The sequence below is a fragment of the Candoia aspera genome, chromosome 3 (assembly GCF_035149785.1).
Source record: "Candoia aspera isolate rCanAsp1 chromosome 3, rCanAsp1.hap2, whole genome shotgun sequence".
Classification (NCBI taxonomy): domain Eukaryota; kingdom Metazoa; phylum Chordata; class Lepidosauria; order Squamata; family Boidae; genus Candoia; species Candoia aspera.
The window spans coordinates 110,708,562-110,720,893 of NC_086155.1; positions in this window are offsets into that span (position 1 = coordinate 110,708,562).

The window sequence follows — 12,332 nt, forward strand, 5'->3', positions numbered from 1 at the left end:
TCCATCTGCAGTCCCCTCACAAACCCAATCCTTCAGACTGGTTGCCCAACAAAGTGTCTGTACCTGCCAGAGATTCTGCCTCTGAGAAAGAGGGAGGCATCATGGAGCTTTGAAGTCCTGCAGGGATGAATACGGAGCAGCTCACCGATAAAGTGCAAACAAGAAAATGTATAGGAAACGGAAGCAGGAGTCAGTAACAGTAGAAGAATACCAACTGGTAACTTGAGCCTGTAGGGATAGTGTCAGAAAGGCTGAAGTTCAGAATGAGATCAGGTTAGTGAGAAAGGGTGGAGAGATGTGAAGTATAGCAAGAAGGGTTTCTTTTCAAGTATGTCCAAAATAAAAGAAGAATAAAGAAAATGTTGGCCTGTTGTGTGGGAAGAGGGAAAGAGCCCTTCAATAACATGACTTGAGAAAAAGGGTGGAGAGATGCAGTTCAGGATTTGTAAAGGTATAGTAAGAACCAACTGTAATGATTGCCTATCCTAAAACACCATCAGACTCATGAACAGGTTCATAAATATATCTGATTTATTAAAGAATAGTATGCAGGATCACAAAGAAAGCTGAGAATGGAAAAAGCGTGCCAAATGCAAACTAAAAAACCCTCCCCCCGTAGAATCTTCTCAGGCTCACAATCCCAGGTGCTCCTAACGGCCCCTGATGGTCCCCGGGAAAAGTCCTTGAGTAGACCACATAACCCAAACACATTCCCCAGATACAGAGCTTGGCACAATGTTTCACAGCAGCTCCCTCCCACCATAAACGCATGTCAGCACCATGGCATGTGAAACGTTACGAAGTACAGTGCACACTGAAACAGTGAGCATGACACCAACCTTGTTAACTGACATTAATTATAATCTCCAGAGCCAGACAAATTAAATCCCAAAGTATTAAAGGGGCGGCAGAAGTTATTTCAGAACCACTGAGTGTAAGATTTGAAAATCGGTGAGGTGCTAGAAGACTGGGGAAGGGCAACTTAATCCCAGTATTCAAAAAGGGAGCAGAGAGGATATAGAAAACTAGTATATCATATGCATTGGCAAGATACTAGCAGACTGCCAAGCAGCATGTCTGCAAGCGTGTAGGAAAGAATGTTATAATTATCAAAAATGAACATACTGTAGGTTTGTCAAGCACAAATCATGGCAGACTAACCTGATTTATTTATAAGAGAGTGACTAATTTGGTAGATAAGGCCACAGATGTACTGTAGCTTATTTTGATCAGTAAAACTCAATAAAGAGTTTGACAAGGTCACTTATAATGTCCTTATAGACAAGATTAATAAATACGGGCTAGTTAGTACTGTGGGTTTGGTGGATTTGCAGATGGTTGATTAACTGCATCCAAAGAGTACTCATAAAAGGTTTTCCAGCATCCTGGATGGAAGTCCTTCCCAGAGTTCCATTCTTGGCCCAGAGCCACAGTATCTTTGTAAGTGACCCAGAGAATGTAATGGAAGGAATGCAGATAATAACAACCTGAAGGATTGGTTAATATCTTCCAGCAAAATATTGCAATTCAAAAGGACCACAATAAGCTTGAACATTGGGCCGAAACCACCAGGAATATGTTGTATTTTGCCAAGTTGAAGGTCCTATATCTGATTAGGAAAGATCAAATTCATAGGTGCTGGGCTTGGGAGACCTTGCACAGCAGCAGAGTATGCACAAACAATCTAGGAGTACTAGTGGACACACCAGCTGAATAAGAACAGCTAAAAAGGAGTCTTTGGCTGCATTTATAGAAGGAATTCTTCCAGATCATAGGCGGTAATTGTTCTATTGTACTCTGCACGGGTTAGACGGAATACTGTGTCCAGTCCTGGGCACTGAACTTTATAAGAGATGGAGAAGCTGCAACAGGTTCAGAAGAGACCCACAAGGATAATAATTAGTAGGAAAATGAAGTCCTATCACAATTAAAGGAGCTGGTTATGCTTATCTTGCAAAAGAGAAGACTGAGAGGAAATATTAAATATAGCAGTGTATAAATATCTAAAAGGCTGTCCTGTGGAAGAAGGAATGGACTGGTTATTTTTTCAAACTGAGAGCAGGAGAAAAAGCCAACAGGTAGAAATTTAATTAAAGGGGATTTGGGCTGAATACAAAGTGGAATTTTAATGATGGCAGAGTTCTTAAGTTGTGGACTGTTTGCCTTAGAATAGTGGTGGTGTCCCCTCCTCAGGAAGTTTTCAGACAGGGACTGGATGGCCACTTCTTGAAGATGGTTTAATGGATTCCTGCTGTAAGCGGGCAGTTAGGCTAGCTAACCTGTAAGTCCCCCCTTGAACTCATACATTCTATGGTTCTGGGGCCACAGAGTAGGGCTCCAAGAGACACGGATTCAAAGGGCAAAATACAGTTCAAAGGGTATGCTGGTGTGTATTTAGTTGTTTAGAAGAAAAAGAGGTGAGAAGAAGTAACAAAGGAGAGTCCAACTAAAGCAAAAGGAACTCACTAGTAAGAAAATCTGCAAAATCAAGTGTGGTTCAAGTTGCAGACACAGCGAAAGTCCCTCTCTCAATAAAAGCCATAGAAAAGGAGCACAAGGATCAGTCAGAAGGACCTCTAATTAATTGACAGATTAATTAAGATGAAATGCTGAAAAGCTGCCAGGTCTTACCTATATTTCCAGAAAATAATTAATTTCTTTTTCTCCTGAATCAGCATTTAGGACAAATGAGCTTTACTTTCTTTTACTTCTTATGCAAAGTACCAATATTTTATGGGAAAGCATCCGGGTTCATCTCAATCAAGTGTGCAAAAGTTGTTTGAAAGGGGTTTTTAACCCTGAGGATGTGTACATAATTTATGCCACATACCCAGGCTCGCAACTAGGGTCTGTGTCACCCGGGGCAAACATGGATTCTGTGCCCCGCCTGGGTTGGTGAGGGAGGATTTTGACATTCTGGTGCCCCCCAGTGCGGCGCCCGGGGCACATGCCCCACTTGCCCCCTTCCCCCCAGTTGTGGCTCTGCACATACTTTAGCTTCTCCTCCCTCCTCTAGTACTTTTCAATGACTGAAAAGGTGACAGTGTGTGACAAACAATACACTGGTTCACACATGTGGTAGAGAGGAGTATCTGCCTCCTCGGGAACAAGTTCTGACAGATCCTGCAGGCTTGGGTAGGATTACCAAAATGCCAAAGAGGAAAGAGAAAGGCAAAGAAGGCTTTGCTCTGAGCTAAAGGTAAAGCTTTTTGCCCTTCTAACTTTCGAAGAGGAAATGCCAGTATTGCACCTCTTCAAAGAGCAATTCGTAGTAATAAGCAGCCTTGCCTAGTCAACCCAAGATGGGCTTTCAAACTTTACTCTTCACCAGCCACACTTGCTATTACTAATTTACACAAAAGAAACCTGAACTCTCTTCCTATTTCTCTTTCATTCAACTGGTTTTGAAACCTTGGTTTAGGCTGAAAAGGAAGCTTCAGGGAACAGGTTGTGCTACCTGAATAAGCCTCATCCCTTAGATTGAAGGAGACAGGGAAACATAACCAGCTTTCTATTTTCCAGGCTGGCCGAACCAGTCAATGAGAGACCTTGAAGTTACAACTGGCCTATTGACCCCTTTCCCCAAGCCCCAGCAAGCATCTGGGAACAGGTTCATACCAACTAATTGCCACAAACCTGAGAAGGCTCAGACGAACAGTAGACAGGAGGAGAAATGAATGTATGTACTCTCTTCTTCACTTCTTCCACACTAAAAGTCACTCACAGGGAGGAGAATGCATCTTTCCAAAGATATCATTGAGCAATAACCACTCCCATTTTGGCAGAGGCAGGGATTTGATCAGTTTTTGTGGTGTTGGCATTGTCAAGTATTTATTGTGCAATATGAAACCTTGGCAAGCTATATGTGTGTGTGTGTGTGTGTGTGTGTGAAAAAATAGTTGGATAATTATTATCCTTTTCATACCTAGAATGAGTGTCAAAATTCAAGTTTCAAAGTTCTTAACCTCTGGAATATGGAAAAGTTGTAAGAGCAGTCCACAAGTCCAACAAGATATTTAACTTGGTTACTCAACATGGCTGCTGTTGGGAATTTAGCTGCAAAGAGTTGATACTCTGAATATTCATACATACCTATAAGAATAACCGATTAAATAGACCCTTTAATAATACAACACCTACAAAAATGGACAAAAAAAATTCCTGGAAAGACATTGTTGCAAACTTTATCATCTAAATAAAGAAGCAAATGTAATTGCCAAAAATCTGACAGAATGGGAAAGAGAATGTAAGATTATATTGTTGTACAACGGAACTCCAGTAAGAAAGAAAGCAGGAGGGACTCACTCTCTGTAAGCCTACAGTATTTCCTTTTATAGATATATTTCAAAATACCAACCTTGCATAGCCCAAGGTTGTATTGCCTAACTTCTAATTATATATTATTATTTTTTATTATTATCAGAATCATAATTGGAATATTATTATTAGCCAGTGAATGTTTTTAGACAATATATATATAACTCCCCCCCTCAAAAAAATATGTAAACCCCCCTCTCAGTGGGGGGATTAAAACTAGTTCTTAAAACACTAAAATCCAACCTGGATTCAAACACAGAATTGTTCTATCACCAAGCAAACTAAGCTACTAGGATGCGGTCTGATTTAAGATCTTGACAGAATAAGGATGAGCGGCGAGCAGTCCAAAATGTAGGTGTGTCACAAGTCACCAGTCCATTAACCTCTTTTGGTGTAACTTGCTAGAAACAAGAAGATGCCCAGCAGTTTGATCACCATGCTTTGTTGCTCTCAGAAAGAAATGAAAATTAGGCAAACTGAGAATCTAGGAATGAAGAAATTGAACTCTTCCATAAATTAGTTAATACTCTTGTTCATTACTGAACTCTAGGAGAAAAAGCCTTTTACTTGATTGTACATATAAATTAGTAAATATTATCAGATAAAAGATCAGACTGCCTGAATGAATCAAAAGGAATGCACTGCATTTAAAGTTTTATTAACAGCCGTGTGAAAAATACATACACATGCATACATACATACATACACTCCCTGTAGAAAACACAGAGCTAGATGAATTACCTTCAGTAGGATCTATACTGTAGTCTCATTATTTTCTGAAGCCCAACTGTTTCTATATTCTTTTTCAAATACAAGTGCTATTCATATAGATGAATACAGTGTAGTAATAGTTAGATTTATCATGGGTTCAAATGCCACATGATTAAAAAGGTTCTGTAAAAAATACTGTATGTGGTCCCTTTTTGGATTTTTTTGAATTATAAATCTGTAAAGGTATAGTCTCTTAAACATTCTTGTCCCTTGGATATGCCCCATATAAAACTAAATAGGGATGCAACAAGCCCTATGCATTCTAATAGGAATAACTATCTATGCAGTTTCTCCCACATCAGTAGTTCTGAATGGACCAATTCAGGATTTGATTGATTTGATCTGATTGATTGGACCTGTACCCCACCACAATCATACAATTCTTATAGGATATAAAATATAACAATTAAAAAATCAATGGTAAAACATACAATATAAAACCCCAATGAAAAGAAGAAAAAACAAACAAACAAACAAACAAACATGAATACATTAATGGGCTTTAGATAGCTTAGGAGCAAGAATAACTCTTTTACTTTTTCCCCTTTTAACAAACATACTGCAAAACTCTGGCCCCTCCATCTGTACTTCAAGTATCTTACACTTCTTGACACTACAGAAACAAATATGAAGGAATGCCCTAACTCAGTCTTAAGCATTCATTCTCTAGCTAGAAGAAATGTGATACTTTTTATAATATCATATAATATTATAATGCAATGTATCATCATCATTATTACAGTACAAGACCAGTACAAACAGGCCCACAACTAGGGTCTGTGTCACCTGGGGCAAACATGGATTCCGTGCCCATTTTGGCGCCCTCCCAGCACTCAATTTGGCACCCCCCACGCTCAATTTGGTGCCCTCCAGTGCTTATTTTGGTGCTCCCCAGCACAGCACCCAAGGCACATGCCCCACTTGCCCCCCCCCCCAGTTGCAGCCCTGAATACAAAATAAGTTTAAAACAAGTATAGTGCAATGTACTGTTATTACCTAACAATGGAGCAACAGAGCAGATCCCACCCAGTTTGTCCATTTGCTGTGATGGGGCTTCCCTACCCCAACCTCCTTAATGTGGTTCACCAATAATGTGGTTAGGGTTAGGGTGAGATGTGGAAGGAAATGCTAACCAGTGGGTATCCCTTTTTCCTATGTAGATCACATGTCTTATGAGTACAGATGGTGAGCAGGAGGGGGCCCCTATCCAGGGGGGAAAACGCATGCGTAGTTTAGAGGCTTTGAACTGTCATTCAAAGAAACCCAGAACAGACCCGCCTTGAGTTTGGGGGTTTATCTGTCTGGGTTTTCTCACGCTCCTTCAGTTTGGTAGGATTTTCTGTCTACTAGAGCAGTTTAATAAACACTAGAGACAATCTAGTCATCTCAGCGTGGTCTTTGCTTAAGTCAGGACATCAATCCTACCAAACCGAAGGAGCGTGAGAAAACCCAGACAGATAAACCCCCAAACTCAAGGCGGGTCTGTTCTGGGTTTCTTTGAATGACAGTTCAAAGCCTCTAAACTACGCATGTTTTCCCCCCTGGATAGGGGCCCCCTCCTGCTCACCATCCGTACTCATAACAACATGGGTCATATTCTCCAGGACTGAGGTACGGCTATTATTGTGCCAATATTTAAAAAGGAGGATCCACCTAATCTGCCCTATAAATTTGCTTAATATGATTAGCAAGCTTTATGCCTGCCACTTGAATCACAGATTACAAGATTTGCTACAGAAAGAAGCAATACTGGGCAACGAGCAGGCTGGTTTTCATCTCAACTATTCTAGTTCTGGTCCTACAAGTTCTGGTCGAGTTCTGGTCCTACAACATCTTACATAAAAATATAGCTGCAACAACAGGCCTGCGCTTATTATAGCCTTTATAGACCTTAAATCAGCTTTTGACTCGATTTCAAGAACAATTCTTTGGGAGAAGTTGAGTAATACAAATATGGACAGGGATCTCTAATTTTTACAGGCAGACCTTGACTTATGATGATAATTGGGACTGGAATTTTCATTGCTATGTGATGTGGTCATAAAGCACAATTGTGTTGCTTAGAGACGGCAATCCCTGCAGTCCTGGTTGTTGTCATTAATGGAATCCCATGGTAATGCAAGGCAGCTTCCTGCCAGCTTCCCACAACCAAAGTCAGTGGGGAAGTCAGCAGGCAGTTGTAAGTCCCAGGCCAGCAGGCAGGTAAGTGGCTGCTGCCAGGTCGGGAAGGAAATGAGGGGGTATGCGGGGGTGCAGGGACAGTGCGACACGGGTGGGAAGGGTGTGAGAGAGGTGCCGCGCAGGTTGGGGAGGGCATGTAGGGGTGCAGCATGGGTTGGGGTGTGCAAGAGGAGCTGGGAGGGTCAGGAAGTGTGAGCAGAAGTGCGCAGGGCTGCGTGGGTTAGGAAGGGTGCGCAGGGGTGCATGAGAGGCACCATGCAGGTCAGGAAGGTTGCACAGGGGTGCATGAGAGGCACCATGCAGGTCAGGAAGGTTGCACAGGGGTGCATGAGAGGCACCATGCAGGTCAGGAAGGTTGCACAGGGGTGCATGAGAGGTGCCATGCAGGTTGTGCCTGGACACACAGGGATGCAGCGTGGGCAAGCTCTGGCTGGCATGAGTGCAGAGGGGCTGAGGGTGTGCGGGTGGGGGAGACTTACCCCAGCCACTTGCGACCTTTACTGCTGGCTTCCCCACTGACTTTCTGGGGAAGCAGGCAGGGAAGGTTGCAAATGGCAATCGCATGATCCCAGGGTGCTTGGCAACCTGTTGTGTGAACAGGTTGCCAAGCATCCAGATCGTGATCACGTGACTGCAGGGGTGCTGCAGCAGCCATAGCTTTGGGGACCAGTCATAAGTCCCTTTGTTCAGCACCACTGTAACTTTGAACAGTCACTGAACAAATGGTTGTAAGTTGAGGACTACTTGTAATTAGGTTAAATTAGGTGTGTTCCTCAAGGTGCTTTGTCTAACTTAATTCCTATTCGAGATGGAGTTAAATAAGGCTATATTTTAGCCTCCACCTTATTTAATCTATTTTTAAACTCCGTTGTAGGTCAATTATCTGGTCCAAGTTTCCACCTCCACCCCTCCTGAAAATTGCAGGGTGTGTGTGTATATTGTGATTCTTCTATATACTGATGACATGGTTTTCCTTTCATTAAAACCTATAGGACTTAGACAAGCTCCCCAAGCTTTAAAAAGCTTCAAAACCCATTACTGCTGTGAATATCTTCTAGTAACCAACAACCAGAAAATTAACCTGGTGGTTTTTGCCAGAAGACCCAAAAGATTTAAATGGACTGTTGAGAGGAAAGAAACTGAAATGATTAAGAGTTTCAAATATTTGGGGGTAATGCTACAGGTGCCTGGAAGTTGCATATTGATCATGCTGCTTTGCAAGCACAGAGGAGTACAGCAGCCATCATGAAGTTTGTCTGGACAAAGGGTAGGGTCAGCCTTACAAGGTGGACCAAACAATAAACACAACATGATCTAATTCTACTTTATTGTAAAGCTACAATAACAGAATTTTGCAGGTCTGAAAGTACCTCTCCCCCCTCCATCTCCTTTACAGCCCAAGAAACTAGGGAGGGCCTCTTCTGAGCCTCTTGCCCCGCCCACATTCCCACTTTCCTGCTACCTTTTATCTGACTGTTCCCTTGTTGCATCTCTTTACTTCGTCTCCCAAGGTCATTCCCACATACCATTATATCATACTGTCAAGCAGCTCTGACAGTCTATCAAGGCAAAATCTATAGCCCAAATACAACTGGGGCCATTTATCCATTATAAATCACTTGAGGCCATACACATTTTTTGTGAACTCTTTTCCAAGTGTCTAGATGCACATCTAATGTGACTTTAGAAGTGAAGTCGGGCAACAAAAAGTGGAGGTGTCTGCATGGTTGTTAATATTCACCTATTGGCTTAAATGCCAATTTCCCCTTCAATATAGGTTCCATTAGTCCTGGCAGGTCAGTTTCAATCCCTATAGCAACAAGCAATTTGGGAAAAACTTACCCATTATGGTTTGCCACTTGAGCAACTAATCCTTTCAGAATACACTCAGGCAAAAAGAATCATTATAGAAAGGGTCCTAGGTATTGAACTTCAGAGTGAGGTTAGTACAATAATATTCCAACTCTCATTAGAGCTTGCATAACTTAAGGGTCTTAGTCTTTCCTGCCCAAAAAAGAGCCCTTCTCTTCTTAGCTCTTCTTGGCAATTAAAGTACATAAAGAGATACTTAAAAGTATAGGGCTTGGGCAAACACAATGAAGGTTCTTTTCTTTTATTACTGATAGATATTCTCTCAAGCTGAGTTTAACCCACTCATCTTAGACTTATTACAGCTTTTTTCAGTTAACCAAACAAATCCTACTGATCCGACGGAAGTTTATCATTTTTCTCAATATCTGTCAGCTTACTAGCTTATTTTTCTTAACATATTAATATTAGGCCCTTTAATTTTGAATGTAAGTCTAATATTTATTAGTATTTTATCACATATATTTCAGTTACTTTTATTGTAATATTTTTATTATCTTAAAGATTGCCCTTATACCTTTTATTCCACTTATGCATCTATTTAATATTTTTCTCATTTCTTAATTTTTTTGTATTTTATAATTTCTATTATGAAGTTGTATTGATTGAGTGACAATGTGGTTTGGTTTTGACTTAGCATGATATAGTTAACTTGCCAACTATAATCTCTTTCTTGAAGTGAGTCTGCCCATTATGCTATGATGAAAACAAATTACATTATGGAATTATGTGTGAACAAGCCAGAAGTTCAGTATGCTTGGTCAATTATTGAATATTAAAATGTGCTCTTACAATTATATATCTCTGTATATGTACAGTTATGTATCTCGGTATAAATGATGAATGGCACACCTGAAACAGGAAGCAATAGGAAGTAGGGTAAAAAAAAAATTTTTTTTTTTAGTGTAACAATGAGAAATTTGTTACAACTGTTTCAATAATGGCACATCATCCCAGATTTAGTTCTTCTGGCAATCAGGTCCTTCATCTGTACATCCACTTCAGCACAGATTTTATTAAAGCCACAGAAGCAATGTTCCTACAACCCACTTCTTTCATTTCAGGGAAATAATGTGAAAGCAGTTAAATCTAACCTTCATTTTTAGTTCTGTGACAATATTCTACCACACTAATGCTGAGGACCTGCCTTATAGAGAAAAAGTTGAATCAAAAGACCCAGTGCAAATATTATACCTAACAGAACCTTGGCATTCCTAAAATTAAAATGTAGGATTTAGGCATTAAGCATTATTAATGCTTAGCAAAATATATATCGAACTAACTATGCTAAATTATGGCAAGAAATTAAAAGAGATCTTGAATGGTGGAGGAATCTAAAGCCATATTGGTTAGGATCAATTGCAATCATTAAAATTAATGTACTACCCAAGATGGTAATTGCTCTTCAAAAACTTAAATTATATCATAAATACTGGAAGAAGCTGGCCTAGCCAATGGACTTCATATATATTTATAGTACCAAGACACAAAGGATAAAAATGTAAAAATATATATAATCAAAAATTTGATAAAAGCATGGAATTCCATAAGGAAAATAATAAGTCTAATGATTTCACCATTAGCCTCTCCTTCAAATACTTCTCATGTTGGAGATAATTACAGTAAGAAAAATGTAATCACATATGCAGATTGACTAGATTAAAGACACAGCAAGAATTATTCAGTGAAGGTTGGAATATACCATGGTTGATGTATTTACCAATTGCTGAAAGAATAAAATCTGATCTTGAGGGAGGAACAGTAAGAAAAATGGAAGGGAATGAGTGGAATGTCAGTTGCAGGAGACACCAAGCCAGGAAACACCTGAGGTTGATCGAACACAAACCCCATCAGAACAGTTGGAGCAGTCAGATGATGAATTATGGCCTCCAAGCCCTCAGATTTATTGAGTAGAGAAGAGCAAATATGCTTGGTGAGGCTGCCTGCCAGGCAAGAGAGCGACTCTCTTAACTAAAGACAGCTGGCTGCATTCTGATTCAAGAGGCACTCCTGACGCATGTTTCTCTGTTGGAAACGTTGGTCTAATTTCCCATGTCTGGTGCACTGTTCCAGTGTATTCTGCTTGGACAAGAACCCCTGAAACTTTGACCTTTGGACTGGCTGACAAACCTGGCTTGGCTGTTTGAACTTTGGATTGGATTTTTAACTTCTCTTCTGTGTGTTTCTGTTGAAAGCAAAATTACTCAGGCAGGTTTTATTTCCAAGAGACTCTGATTTACATTCTTTTGCTTCTTTATGGTTTGCTGGGTGCTCAGTAGATACTCAGCCTTGAGTAAATTGCTACCATCACCCAGCAACTGTGTGTGTGTGTGTGTGTGTGTGTGTGTGTGTGTGTGTGTGTGTTTGAAACCTGAAACAGGACAGGGCCTAAATATTTATAAATGCCACAAATTGGTTGAGGTACAAAGGGGGAAATTAGAATCCAAATACTGTAGCTTCTTTGACTTTTTTCTTTTTCCTATTGTGCATAAACAGTAAGTAACACAGTGGAGACCTTAGTATTACGTATTAAGCTTAAATAGAAACCTTTATTATATAACAAATAACATAATGCACTTTGCAGCTGTTTAATATAAATAGTTTCTATTCAGAAATGAAGTCTATTTTTCTTAATTCGGATTATAGAACCATACTTTTTGTTACAGTACTTAGTTTTCATGGATTTCCATGGTCCCTGCTTAACCAGCTGGCAAAAAGTATGCACAGGCTTCTTACAGTGCCAGCAGCTTGTATATCTATCTGAAATAATTGTTACATGTGTAATTTTTAAATAAAGTATTTATACTGTTTAATTCACAAAATATTTTGGGGGTATATGTGCTAAATCATAGACAATGCATTTTATATTTATGAATTGTTGAATAAAATGTGTGATTATTAGCTAAATATATTTCAACTTTCTTGCAGCTTCACATTTCTATTTTAACACACAAAATATATGCCACTCTTTTTCAATGTACTTGGCCATAGCAACTTTGGACTTGCTTTTTTTTCCCTAGTGTTTTCCCATGGGTGCAGGGTTCACTTTTTGGATCAACTGTTGATCCATTGGTTGCAACAGGAATTGACCAACCAGCTTGTTGCCCAAGCCTGATGTTGTGGACTGAGAGAGAGTGACCCGCCCAAAGTCACCCAGCCGGCTTTCAGGCCTAATGTGGAACTAGAACTCTCAG